Genomic DNA, 12,928 nt, shown 5'->3' with positions numbered 1-12,928 from the left:
GATACTATGATGTGGTCACAAAGGAACTGGATGTAGGGAATAACTTTGATATCATATATTTGGATCTTAAAAAGGCTTTTGATACTGTTGCACATGGAAGACTGCTGAACAAATTGGAGCAGTGTGGCATTGGAGGCAAATTGCTGCTATGGATAAAGGGGTGGTTGAGGGGGAGAAGACAGAGAGTGGTAATCAATTGACACTGCTCATCGTGGACTAATGTTATTAGTGGAGTCCCTCAGGGTTCAGTATTGAGTCCATTGTTGTTTTCTGTATTTATAAATGATACTGATGATGGTATATCAGGCTTAATGTTCAAGTTTGCAGACAATATGAAGGTTAGCAGGGTTGTTAAGGACCTAATGACAGTATGCTGCTGCCACAGGATCTAGAAAAGTTGAGCAGATGGGCTGAGAGGTGGCAAATGCTGTTTAACATTGACAAACGTAAAGTACAGTAATACTCCGAAGTTACGCGATAGGTGGGTCCGACGAAAATCGCTTAAGTTGAATTCGCGTAAGTTGGGGTACAACTTTGCATATAAATATATTTTATTGCAAGAAAAATATTTTAGAAGAAAAATATTTAATAAAATTGCAGTTATTTATACATATTAATACAAAATATGTATTAAAAAATAAATGAGTTACGTAAAAAAGTTATTTCGATGTTTTCATAAAATCTAACAACTTCGTCTGACGACACAGCGCCTTCTTTTTTTCACACAGAATTTCTTTGTAGCAAGCTAATAATTTTTTTATTCCTTGCTTTGTAGCTATAACGTGTTCTTCGTTGGAGTCTGTTTTCTTAAATTTTTAAGCCCTTTTCAATTGAGCTGAGACCTTCTGTCAAGCTTGCAATTGTCATGTGCTTTTCTGGTGGGACTGGGTCTGAAGTGTCGGATACTTCAGTGACGTTTTGCTCACGCATTTATATGAGCTCATTCGTTCTCAGCTCCTGACTATGTGAATCCAACAGCTCATTGACATCATCACCATTGACTTCCAAATCTAATTGCCTGGCAAGATTAACAACTTCTTCTATCACATGAGCGACATGATCAGTTTCTGGCATTGTTTTCGTCTCATTTTTGAAAAAAAAAAAAAAAATTGGACAAAGTTTCTTCCAGACACCATTCAATGTTTTTTTGTGAATTTCATCCCAAGATTCTTCAATGATTCTTACGGCATCTAAAACATTGAATTATTTCCAAAAGTCTTTAACAGATATCTATTTTGTCCCATAGCTTCATTCAGACTTGCAAATGAACGCCTCGTGTAGTAAGCCTTGAATGTTTTGATGACTCCCTGGTCCATTGGTTGAAGCAAGCTGGTTGTGTTTGGAGGCAAAAACACAACTTTCACATGTGGGTCGAAATTAATTAGGGTGGCAGGAGGGTGACCGGGTGCATTGTCAATAAGAAGCATCACTTTAAATGGAATCTGTTTAGACTTGCATTTACGTTAGACTTCGGGTATGAAGTGGTGACCAAACCAGTCCTCAGAAATGGAAACTGTCACCCAGGCTTTATGATTTGATTTCCAAATCACTGGTAAGCTAATTTTAGATATACACCAAACGAAAAAATCAAGAACCGCGTAACTCCGAGTATTACTGTACTACATATGGGAATCAGCAACGCCAGAGTGACGTATCAATTCTGTGGTACCACACTGACAGTGGTAGAGAACGAAGAGGACCTGGGAGTAATTGTGCAGGCAGATATGAAATTTTCTGAGCAGTTCAGACGGTCTGCAAGAGTAGCTCAGTGTCTTGTCAATGATATACAAGAATTTTTCTAGCAGGGATAAGGAGGTGATTATCCTCTTATATAAGGCAATGGTCAGGCCACACCTTGAGTACTGTATACAGGTCTGGAGGCCTCATTTTAAGAAGGATGTAGAGCTGTTGGAACGAGTACAGAGAAGGGCGATAAGGTTAGTGAATGGAACAAAGGGTTGCTCTTACGAAGAAAGGCTTAAATTTTGCAAATTACAGTGTCTGGAGACTAGGCACCAGTGATCTGATTGAGGTGTATAAAGCCTTGAATGGTTTGAGCATGCTCAATGCAGATGGAAATCTTCCTCAGAATAATCGGCTGTGAGGGCATAAATTCAATTGAGGAAAGGCAATTGTAGGACAGATATGCAGAAGTTTGCCTTTAGCCAGTGGGTGGTTGATTGCTGGAACAAACTTCCATCTGTCATAGAAGTTGATAGCTTAAATAGATTCAGGGCAGAACTTGACAAACATTTGGAGCGAGTGGATAGGTGAAATAAGGGGTTTTTTTTTTTTTTTTTTTTTTTTGGCTGATGCTGTATAAGCTTGCTTTCTTGCATCATGTGCCTTTGCTAATGCTAATTTTCATGTTCAGAAGTATTGTGCAGTTATTATATGGTATAATGTAAAATAATTTCAAATTGTATATTCTTTCCTACAGTTTATTCTTTTATTTAATTAGATGTTACTTTAACTTTTTTTTTTAGCTCTACCACCTGAAGCAAGACATTTCCTTACTGAACCAGTTAAAACACATATATTGCAAGATTGTGAAAAAAGAACAACTAAAACACCTATAATATCTGATATAGCTAACTGTGAAAAAATTAGAAAGACCAACTGTAGTGGCCAACTCTTTTCTCCAGCCCAACAACTTAAGCAAATGCTGATGTCACAGGGTATAATTTATTATTGTTGTTACAGCCCATTCTTTTAAAAATAATATCAAAGATTTTGTTATGTTTGTTTTTTCAGGATGCAAAAGCACAAATTTACATTAATATTTGTCAGATCTCTGAAAAATCAATTCCACTCATACTATATTTACCTAACTTATAGTATATTTAATACAGCAGAAGCTACACACCTTGAAACCAATTTCTATAGGCTTCAAGTATATTCACTAACTGAGGCTACCCACCATCTGATGAGAGACCACTAACAGGTTGCCCTATCAGTGTCTCACATTTTAAACCAAAGGCAGAGTACCCTTTCATGGAGGTAGTTTGTTTAGAAACAGTGTATTCCAGAGAATACTTGTGTTAAAGCAGTGGTATGCAAACTTATTTCACTCACGATCCCCTTTATTAAATATAAAATGGATGCGACCCCTCAATGTAAACCCTGAGGGAGGATGACAAGATTTTTAGATAAGAAAAGTGGCATTTTGTAAATTATTTGTGTACTGAAAAGGAATAAAAAAATAGTTTCCTTTTTAATTTACACATTAAAATAATTGTTTAATATTTTAAATGAATGTAGCAAAAACAACAAATCAAATTCTTTTTCTTCCGTTAAGATTACAAAACAATAAAAAATTAACATTTGCAAAACAAACCAATTAATGAGAAGGATGAGCTTGGATAACTGATAATATTTGGACGCAATATTTAAAATTGCTAATCTCATGTCATCTTCTGGATGAAATCTGGAACTCTTGTCTTGTTTTTATAGCTGCTAAATTTTATGACATAAATATGTAGACCCAAAAGGCAGCTAGCTATCTTTGTATCAGCATTATTTTTGAAAGCTTCTGAGTATTAATATATTTGTTCCCTATCCTTGAAGACTTAAATTTAAATCAAGTTTTTGAAATATATCAACAAGGTAGCTACATTTTCCAAGCCATTTTTGATTTGTAAATAATTGAGTCCTGATCTGTATCTGATAAAAACAATAAAACATGTTGGAGGTCAAAAAAGATTGCAACATTTTACCACTGGACAACCACCTCACTTTTGTATATAAAAGAAGTGTTTCATAAGCAGATCCCATTTCATTACAAAGTATAGTGAAAAGTCAGCTATTTAAGTTTCTACTTTCAATAAAGTTGATCACACTTACTGTATCTTTCAAAACATCATGCAAATCAGTTTGCATTTCTTTCACTATTAATGCTTCTCTATGTGTAATGCAATGATTAAAAACTGTATTTGGAGCAATTTCCTTTACTTTTCCTTTTAAATCTTTGTTTAATGCAGCCATCAGTACAAATCACAACACAGTTGTTCCATGTTAGATTTGTTTGAAAGAAAATATTTATAACATCAAAAATCTTCTGGCCCATCGTTCTTCCTTCTAAAGCTATGCAAAATATAAATTCCACCAAAATATCCCCCTCATAGCAGTATCTGACATATACAATAAGTTGAGCAAGGTTTGAAATATCTGTGGATTCATCAAATGTATTGCAAAAATTGGACTTTCTCTCAATCGATTTAATAAATTGAATTTTATGTTGTCAGATAACTGCAATACTCCACAAGACTGTCTCTGGACAGAGGAATGGTCTTGAAATAATTCCTCTACTTTTTTCCATGCATACTTTTCATTTCAGCAAGGAGGATGCACCAAATTACGAAGCAGAATAAAGCTTTTAGCATTAGCATTGGCATTTGATGCAAGAAAACAAGCTTATGCAGCATCAGCCAAAAAAAAAAAAAAAAAACACCACTTCCACTTCACCCCTCGGTTTGTTCAAAATACCTGTCCAGCTGAGCCTTAAACTAATTTAGGCTATCAACTTCCACGACAAGGGATGGAAGTCCGTTCCACCAACCAACCAACCACCCACCCGCCCACCCGCTATCTAAAGGCAAATTTCCGCACGTCTATCCTACATCTGTCTTTCCTCAATTTTAGTTTATGCCCAGAATAATCACCTGTTGATTATTCTGAGCAAGAGGAAGAATCCCATCAGCATTGAGCATGTTCAAACCATTCAAGGCTTTATACACCTCTATCAGATCACCTCGCTGGTGCCTAGTCTCCAGACACTGTAATTTGCAAAACTTAAGCCATTCTTCGTAAGAGCACCCCCTTTGTTCCATTCACTAATCTTGTTGCCCTTCTCTGTACTCGTTCCAGCAGCTCTACATCCTTCTTGAAATGAAGCCTCCAGACCTGTATACAGTACTCTAGGTGTGGCCTGACCATTGCCTTATACAAGGGAATAATCACCTCCTTATCCCTGCTGGAAAAATTCATATATATCATTAACAATACACCATGAGCTACTTTTGCAGCCCGTCTGCACTGATCAGAGAACTTCATATCTGCCTGCACAACCACCCCCAAGTCCCGTTCATTCTCTACCGTCAGTGTAGTACCACAGAGTTGATATGCTGCTCTGGGGTTGCTGTTTCCCCATATGCAGTATTTTACATTTGTCAATGTTAAACTTCATTTGCCATCTCTCAGCCCATCTGCTCAACCTTTCCAGATCCTGTTGCAGCAGCATACTGTCATTAGTGTCCTTAACAACCCTGCCAACCTTCGTATCGTCTGCAAACTTGGACATTAAGCTTGATATACCATCAGCAATATCATTTATCAATACAGAAAACAATAATGGACCCAACATTGAACCCTGAGGGACTCCACTAATAATATTACTCCACGATGAACAGTGATTACCTCTGTCTTCTCCCCCTCACCACCCCTTTATCCATAGCAGCAATTTGCTTCCAATGCCACACTGCTCCAATTTGTGCAGCAGTCTTCCATGTGCAACAGTATCAAAAGCCTTTCTAAGATCCAAGTATATAATATCAAAGTTATTCCCTGCATCCAGTTCTTTTGTGACTGAATCATAGTATCCAATCAAATTGGTCAGGCAAGACTTTACCTTAACAAAACCATGCTGTGTCTGAGCTATAACTGAAGTCTTGTCTAGATGATCCTGCAGTGCTTCTTTAACCAGTGCCTACATTAATTTTCCTGGAACAGAAGTTAAACTCACAGGTCTGTAATTACTAGTGTCAGCCTTTGATCCTCCTTTGTGAATTGGGGTCACATTTGCACATCTCCAGTCTGTGGGTACCTCCCCTGAGTCCAAGGAAGCTGTCATAATTATGGCTAAGGGTTTGCTTGCTTCCTTTGCTGCCTCCTTTAATATAACTGGATAGATCCCATCCACCCCAGATGCCTTTCTTGTGTTTATCTTCAACAATTTCTCCTCCACTTTTCTCTCAGTTATTACAAGATTCTCTAGCTTACTGCCAGAGTTGAATACACCTCTGGCATTCCCCTCGCTGAATAACTCCTCATGTATGAATTTGATGCAAAATATTCATTTAGTATGTTAGCTACCTGAGCATGATCATCAACAGTTGACCCATCGATATCAAGTTGACCAATCTGATTTATCCTCTTCCTTCTAAAGTTTACATAAGTAAAGAACTCTTTGCTGTTTTTCTTTGCATCCCTTGCCAAAGATTTCTCATAATCTGCCTTCGCCTGCCTAACCTCCTTTGTAACTTGGTTACATATCAACTTGTATCTATCATAGGCTTTTGTGTCACGTTAATTTGTATGTATCCCATGCATTTTTCTTCTCTGCCATGTCTCATTATTTCATCTGACATCCATTAAGCCTAATGGATGTCAGATGAAAGCCTAGTAGCTTCCAGGATAAGTTCTTTGAATGCTTCCCATTTTGAATTTTCTGTTGGTAACATCATCAGATGGTCCCACTGTATAGAATTTAAATACTGTCTCAGTCCATCATAGTCACCTTTACGAAAGCAATAACCCTTCCCTTTACCCCTAATGGTAGTTACCTCTTTGAGTAAATCCCACCTCTTCACACTGATCACTGCCACCTAGTGGTTCCTTTATCTGCAGATTCTTAGTGCATGAAGAATCACTACTGATAATCAAATCAAGAGTATTACTCCCTCTAGTTGCCTCCCAAACATGCTGATGTAGAAAACAATCATCCAATAAATCCCCAAAAGCGTTGCTAGTGTGTGAGTGACCAGCCCCCAAATTCCAGTCAATATCTGGGAAATTAAAATCCCCCATTATAAGACTCTCTGATTTACTGGCCCACTATTTTGGTGGAACTCGGTTGGTGGAACCGACTTCCATCACTTGTTGTTGAAGTTGATAGCCTAAACAAATTTAAAGCTCAACTGGACAGGTATTTCGAACGAACGGAGGGGTGAAATGGGAGTGGTGTGTGTCTTTTTTTTTTTTTTTTTTTGGCTGATGCTGAATAAGCTTGCTTTCTTGCATCATATGCCTCTACTAATGCTAATTCCCTGTACAGTTTCTTATTATACTCATCAGACCTATAGCACACTCCTACTCTCAATTTTGATCTCCCAATACTTATGTCACACCAAACTGATTCAACACTGCACTGTCCAGCGATGTAAACTGGCTTCACTTCCTTGGATTTTACATGTTTCTTAACTAATAGCATAACCCCTCCTCCCTTCCTATCCTTTCTGTAGACGTTGTACTCCCCAAATTCCAGTTCTGCATTCCATATATCTGTGTGACACCACGTCTCTGATATCCCAACAATATCTGCCTTTGATGTTTTGAGCAATACCTCAAATTCTTCAAATTTATTTACTAAACTCCTAGCATTGGTGTACACGCAAGTATACATTCACCTGTTTCTATTCTTAGCTACCCTAACACAACCCATGTGTTTACGTGTACCGCAATGACTCCCAGCAGTCTTTGAAATATCCTGCATTTTGTTTTTCAGGCTTCTGCTCATTCCAATAGAAGCAGTGCAAGAATCATTTTCACATCTGCCAGTGGCTACTGGCAATCTTTTAGTCTTTGTCTCCCCCCAAGCTAGCAGTTTTCCGATCCACCTAACACTGCCTCGATAGCATCAGCAAATATTCTTGCACCCTTTATATATAAACAATGACTAATAGATTAACAGTAGCCACTGGCAGAGGAGAAAGTGATTCTTGCACTGCTTCTATTGGAATGAGCAGCAGCCTGGAAAATAAGATGCAGGATATTACAGAGACTGCTGGGAATCATAGGGATACAAGTAAACACATGGGTTGTGTTACGGTAGCTAAGAATAGAAACAGGTGCATGTATACTTGCGTGTACCCCAATGCTTAGTAAAGTAAATAAATAAAGTAAAGTTTAGTAAATAAATTTGATGAGTTTGAGGTATTGCTCAAAACATCAAAGGCAGATATTGTTGGGATTTTAGAGACGTGGTGTCACACAGATATAAGGAATGCGGAACTGGAATTTGGTGAGTACAATGTCTACAGAAAGGATAGACAGGATAGGAAGGGAGGAGGGGTTATGCTGTTAGTTAAGAAACACATAAAATCCAAGGAAGTGAAGCCAGTCGACATCGCTGGACAGTGCAGTGTCGAGTCAGTTTGGTGTGACATAAGCATTGTGAGATCAAAATTGAGTAGGAGTGTGCTATAATCCTAATGACTCTGATGAGTATAATAAGAAACTGTACAGAGAAATAGTGGGCCAGTAAATCAGAGAGTCTTATAATGGGGGATTTTAATTTCCCAGATATTGACTGGAATTTGGGGGCTGGTCACTCACACACTAGTAAGGCTTTTGTGGATTTAATGGATGATTGTTTTCTACACCAGCATGTTCGGGAGGCAACTAGAGGGAGTAATACTCTTGATTTGATTATCAGTAGTGATTCTTCATGCATTAAGAATCTGCAGATAAATGAACCACTAGGTGGCAGTGATCACAGTGTTCTGAAGTGGGAGTTACTCAACGAGGTAACTACCCTTAGGGGTAAAGGGAAGGGGTATTGCTTTCGTAAAGGCGACTATGATGGACTGAGACAGTATTTAAAATCTATACAGTGGGATCAACTGATGATGTTACCAACAGCAAATTCAAAATGGGAAGCATTCAAAGAACTTATCTTGCAAGCTGCTAGGCTTTACATACCAACTAAGAAATATTGTTCAAGATTTAGGCCTAAATGCATGTCAGATGAACTAATGAGGCATATGGCAGAGAAGAAAAATGCATGGGATACATACAATTTAACACGAGACACAGAAGCCTATGATAGATACAAGTTGATCTGTAATCAAGTTACAAAGGAGGTTAGGCAGGCGAAGGCAGATTACGAGAGATCCTTGGCAAGGGATGCGAAGAAAAACAGCAAAGAATTCTTTTCTTATGTAAACTCTAGAAGGAAGGGGATGAATCAGATTGGTCCACTTGATATCAATGGGTCAACTGTTGATAACCCTGCTCAGGTAGCTAACAAACTAAATGAATATTTTGCATCGACATTCACACATGAGGAGTTATTCAGCGAGGGGAATGCCAGAGGTGTTTTCAACTCTAGCAGCAAGCTAGAGAATCTTGTAATAACTGGGAATAAAGTGGAGGAGAAATTGTTGAAGATAAACACGAGAAAGGCACCTGGGGTGGATGGGATCTATCCAGTTTTATTAAAGGAGGCAGCAAAGGAAGTAAGCAAAAACCCTTAGCCATAATTATGAGAGCTTCCTTGGATTCAGGGGAGGTACCCATGGACTGGAGATGTGCAAATGTGACCCCAATTCACAAGGCAGGATCAAAGGCTGACACAAGTAATTATGGAACTGTGAGTTTAACTTCTGTTCCCAGAAAATTAATGGAGGCACTGGTTAAAGAAGCACTGCAGGATCATCTAGACAAGACTTCAGTTATAGCTCGGACACAGCATGGTTTTGTTAAGGGGAACGTCTTGCCTGACCAATTTGATTGGATACTATGATGCAGTCACAAAAGAACTGGATGCAGGGAATAACTTTGATATTATATACTTGGATCTTAGAAAGGCTTTTGATACTGTTGCACATGGAAGACTGCTGCACAAATTGGAGCAGTTTGGCATTGGAGGCAAATTGCTGCTATGGATAAAGGTGTGGTTGAGGGGGAGAAGACAGAGAGTGGTAATCAATGGACACTGCTCATCGTGGACTAATTTTATTAGTAGAGTCCCTCAGGGTTCGGTATTGGGTCCTTTATTGTTCTCTGTATTTATAAATGATATTGATGATGATATATCAAGCTTAATGTCCAAGTTTGCAGACGATACAAAGGTTGGCAGGGTTGTCAAGGACACTACTGACACTATGCTGCTGCAACAGGATCTGGAAAGGTTGAGCAGATGGGCTGAGAGATGGCAAATGAAGTTTAACATTGACAAATGTAAAATACTGCATATGGGGAAACAGCAACCCCAGAGCAGCATATCAACTCTGTGGTACTACACTGACAGTAGAGAATGAACGGGACTTGGGGGTGGTTGTGCAGGCAGATATGAAGTTCTCTGATCAGTGCAGACGGGCTGCAAAAGTAGCTCATGGTGTATTGTTAATGATATATATAAATTTTTCCAGCAGGGATAAGGAGGTGATTATTCCCTTGTATAAGGCAATGGTCAGGCCACACCTAGAGTACTGTATACAGGTCTGGAGGCTTCATTTCAAGAAGGATGTAGAGCTGCTGGAACGAGTACAGAGAAGGGCAACAAGATTAGTGAATGGAACAAAGGGGGTGCTCTTACGAAGAATGGCTTAAGTTTTGCAAATTACAGTTTCTGGAGACTAGGCACCAGCGAGGTGATCTGATAGAGGTGTACAAAGCCTTGAATGGTTTGAGCATGCTCAATGCTGATGGGATTCTTCCTCTTGTTCAGAATAATCACCTGAGAGGGCATAAATTGAAATTGAGGAAAGAGATGTAGGATAGATGTGTGGAAATTTGCCTTTAGCCAGCAGGTGGTTGGTAGGTGGAACAGACTTCCATCCCATGTCGTGGAAGTTGATAGCCTAAATAAGTTTAAGGCTCAGCTGGACAGGTATTTCGAACGAACAGAGGGGTGAAGTGGAAGTGGTTATTTTTTATTTATTTATTTTACTTTTTTTTTTTTTTGGCTGATTCTGCATAAGCTTGCTTTCTTGCATCAAATGCCTCTACTAATGCTAATGCTAAGTGTATCCCATCCCTGTAGAAGCAGTCTCTCCTGTTAATAAGTACAGTCCAGGCTGAAATAAATTCAACCCCTTGAGCCTTGCACAATCTTTCCAGGGCCGAATTGTTCGACAGCTCTCATCATATACTCCCTCCTATCGTGTCCGGGCAGAATTGCAGACACTTTCAAATTCAACCCTTAGAAGGGATAAGACTCATAGTAAAATGAGGTTGAAGTTTCATGTTTATAAATGATACTAGAACTATGGTTATTGTAGGGCAGAGGTCAGCAACCTTTTTTTGAGTGAAGAGCTTTTTTTTATATATAATTTTTATATAAAAAAAAAAAAGGAGAATCCGAAGAGCCACAACCTTAGCTCAAGATGGGAGGGAGGGGTACGAGAGTTTAAGAAATGGATTAGAGTGGGAAGGTGTTTTATTAAAAAATATATTTTGAAATATATAAACAGGTTGCCGACCCCTGTTGTAGGGTTTTAGGCAAATCAGCGACATATTGCACCATAGAACATGTGGGCTATAAATTAAAATTATGAGGGAAAGAGAGGAATTATGTGGGAAGTTTTATTTTTAACTAGAAAGTTTTTAATTTCCAGAATAATTTAGCTGATAACTTGGGGAAATCCAAAAATCTGCTCAGTATTTACATGAGAAACATGTTAGCATTTATTTTTAATTTAGATTTCATAATAAAATCCCCATTTAAGTGTTTGAATTTGGAGGCCTGTGCTTTTAATATTTTAGGCCAAATAAAACTTTCAGTAATTTGAACTTTTGTTTTTAGGACCAATTTCAAGCTCCATATTGCCATGTGCTCTTGGACCTTTAGAAGTCATTGATATAAATAATGGATCATATAAAGTACTTGCATATAATGTAGATTTGGCTTGAAGTCATAGGATGGTTTGAGAATTGACAGGTCACGGCCAGTAAACAATTAGAAATATTAAAATGGTAAAGGATATATAAAAGTAAAATTATATAAATTTTTATTTGTAGTATATCATAATCTCGTACTGTGTATAAGCTTCTCTAATTTTTAACATGAACAATTGATTTTTTCATGGCAAAAACTGAAAAATTTTCAGCATGAATAAAAGAAATTTTTTTTTTTTTTTTCACATAAACAATAAATATCAGTTTGTTTGGTTATCAACACTTAAAACATTAAAAATCAACATTATGTAATTAAATAAGGAGTGTTAAAAGTATTTTTTAAGAAATTCTTAAAGAAAGCATATGCATGACTTTTCTAAATATATGGGAAATTTATGAACTGGATGCAAAAAATAATTTTGATATTATATACAGTGGATTCCGGTTATTTGGGCTGCCATTTATTTGGGGCAAATCTTAAAAACAGAACCCAATTGAGAAAATAGCTAGGGTTTACTTCACTTAATTGGGACAACATGCCGTTGAATCGGGGCAGGAGACTGCAGCACTGGAGATTACCCTACGATTGTCTCCGACTGTAATGTGGTTCGGTCGGATTTCTGGAGTTCACAACCATAAAACAATAAATACAATTAGCAGTCACCTGTTTACTGAGCTTTTCTGTTAGTGCAATCTTTCATAAATGGATAGTAAACTCCATCTTATCGAAAACTATATCTTATTGAGAGTAAACTATCTTATTTAGATAGTATGAATCAGAGCTGTACTACTCATGTTCTACATTGATAATAATATTAGTAAAAAAAAAAAGGTTTACCTCAATATAGTGTGTAGAACACTTCACACTTTTTTTTTTTTTACTCTATCTTATTGAAACTGATATTGACAGCTGGAATTCTGTGGGTTATTATGGTGAAACGTGTTTACACTTCCATGGAATCTTCAATCATATAAAATAATTAATTTTCAGAATCTTCTCTTCATTACTATTTTTAAAGCTTCGTTAACTTGTTACTCCATTTTTACTTGTGCATATTGTGTTACTTGAAATTTGTATGTGCCGTATTCTTTGTTACTGATTGCTTATCTTTTTACTGTTTTAAGTTTTAACCCTCACCCACAAATGTCAGTGAACAGAAATGTCAACTAGTTAGTATGTACATATTACAGTATGTAATAATTATTCCGATTATCAGGTGTCATTTAATTTTTTAATTGGTAAGGTAATAAAGGGCAAATTTGTGCTTAATATATATCTTTAATTTTATAGCCTGTGGATAATATTCCTCCT

This window comes from Mastigoproctus giganteus, chromosome 13 (genome assembly GCF_048544385.1).
Source record: "Mastigoproctus giganteus isolate SK-2022 chromosome 13, ASM4854438v1, whole genome shotgun sequence".
Lineage (NCBI taxonomy): Eukaryota > Metazoa > Arthropoda > Arachnida > Uropygi > Thelyphonidae > Mastigoproctus > Mastigoproctus giganteus.
This window is presented reverse-complemented; position numbering follows the sequence as displayed.